Raw genomic sequence first — 2,416 nt, forward strand, 5'->3', positions numbered from 1 at the left:
TCCTAGTTAGCCGCCTCTGCCTAGTGCTTGTGGATCAGGATGTAAGCTTTAAGCTGCTGCTTCAGTGCTGTGCTGCCTAACTGCTGCCATGCACTCCCCAGTGTTGGTCAAGGGCTCTAACCCTTTGAAACTATAAGCCCCTAATAGGCTCTTTCTTAGTTGCCTGGGTGATGGTGTCTTCACAGCAACAGAAAAGTAACTACGACAGTTAACATTATGAAGGTGCTCTCTGATAACAGTGGATTTCTCAGCTGGGCACAGAGGCACACACTTTCAAGCCCAGCAATAGGGAGGCAGATGCAGGTGGACTTTTTGAGTTTGATACCAGCCTGGTCTACATAGTTCCAGGCTACTCAGGGCAGTGTCGTGAGACCCTGTCTTAAATGACTAAGGCTCAGGTGTTATTTAAATAAGTCTTAAGTAAACAAACAAACAAATACACGAATCAGAGAAATATGTTTGCCAAGAGAGGGCCTCCCATTCCACAAGAACATGAAGGTCTCACGTGTTCTGACAACTTTAATCTAGACGGACACCGACACCAACGCCTGTAAGTGCAGATACACAAGCTACAACCAGTGGATTTCCAAGAGGAAGTGGCATCATTCTTAAGCATCCTACAATTTGTATTTCCCTTAGCATATTTATCCCTTTATTGCTTTAGGTTTTCCTACACGCTTGTGCATATGCATACTGTGCGTCTGAAAACCTAAATTCTGAAATGCTCTGAAATTCAATTATTTATCTTCCTGTGTGGCTTCACGAGCACCACATGGGTCTCCTTGCATCACTAAGTCACATCCCCAACCCTGAAATCCAAAAATTCTGAGCACCCACATGATGGCACAAGTGGAAAACTCTAACCCTGACCATTGTCCAAACATAGGAGAGCTGTACATACTGTATATGATTACAGCTATATATAAACGTTGTACATGAAACATACATGTGCTCAGAGTTAGGTCTTGACTCCAAGAGAGCTCATTATGCATGTGTTAATATAGTCATATGCGTATGTTAATGAAATCCAGCAGGCGGGTGTTGGACTTCCTATCCTAGCTTCTTTGCCTTGTGTTTGGGGGTGTTATTAAAGGACCCGATCATGTGCAATCGGTCTTAGTACATCACTCAAATAAAGCTGCAAAGAATCCTTTTATTATTTAAGGTCTGTGATCAGAACTCTGGCACTTGAGAGCTTGGAGAACCAAGGGCCTGGATACTACAGGACCGTTAAAGGAGACGTAGGCGACATCTCTTGCTACAGGTGGATTTTCTTTATCTTCATCCTCTCTCACTCCACCAAGAAGACTATGTCTGCTTCCACATCTTACATCTCCGGGCTCTGTGGTCAGGATCTCCCGATCTTCCTCATTACCCCCACTCCCACCAAACTACCGTGTGTCTGCTCATTTTTCCAGGATAAAACCATCTCCTGGAATGCAAGGACAACACACCCTACACTTCAATCAGATATGAATTCAGCTCTTTGTTAAAACATATACATGCTTGACATGGTGGTGCATGCCTTTAATGCCAGCACTCGGGAGGGAGAGGCTAGAGGATCTCTGCAAGTTTGAGACCAGCCTGCTCTACATAGTGAGCTCCAGGACAGATAGGACCCTGTTTCAAAAAAACAAACAAATAACAACAAAAATATACATATTTTATTAATTATTTGAGAATTTTATACATGTATCCAATGTTTGTTTTTTTTTAATGAGCCAAATTTTTTATTTATTCATTTCTTGCCCTTGAAGTACTCTTCGATGACATCCTTGGCCTGGGATTCTTTGCCGTAGTCCTTAACCACTACACAGTTGCAACCAGCTACTTTCCGTGGCGTTCCCTCTCGATCAGTTTTACAGGGGCCTACCCATTCCCCGAGTTTCTTGTTGTCGTCAACCTTAATTAGGTTGATTTGGTGCTCAGCACAAAGTGCCTCCACCAACTTGACATACATAGGCTCATCACAGTTGGATGCAAGCACACAGAGATGGGCTTGGCGCTTGTCTAAGGCTTTGGCAGCTTCACGGATATCACGTGCGAGGCCATCGTGGATGAGGGTGGTCTTCAGCACCTCTTGAAGAGCAGTGTTGACGTTCATTACACCTCCAGCAGCAATGCCTTCCTCGGCCATGGCGGTGGATTACGGGAGAGGCTGAATCTTGAACACACCCGTGGCCCCGCCTCCGCGCAACTCGGGTGGCGGCAGGGGAAAAAGCTATCCAATGTATTTTTATCATGTTCACCCAATTCTTTCCTCTGACTTTTCCTTGATACTCCTTCTACCTCTCATTAATAAAACCTTAAAATTTATTTTTATTTTATTTTATGTGTATGTGTGTTTTGCCTGAGGGTATGTCTTTGCACCACATGTGTATCTGGTGCCCACAGAGGCCAGAAGAAGGCATTGGTT

The 2,416-nt window shown here is 44.2% G+C and overlaps 1 pseudogene; it reads right to left on the bottom strand.

Moving 5' to 3' along the window:
• Nucleotides 1-1,723: 1,723 nt before the first annotated feature.
• LOC125409635 (small ribosomal subunit protein eS12 pseudogene) lies at nt 1,724-2,164 on the bottom strand (annotated as a pseudogene).
• Between the last annotated feature and the right edge of the window lie 252 nt (nt 2,165-2,416).

Source organism: Myodes glareolus, chromosome 1 (assembly GCF_982192425.1).
Source record: "Myodes glareolus chromosome 1, mMyoGla1.1, whole genome shotgun sequence".
Classification (NCBI taxonomy): domain Eukaryota; kingdom Metazoa; phylum Chordata; class Mammalia; order Rodentia; family Cricetidae; genus Myodes; species Myodes glareolus.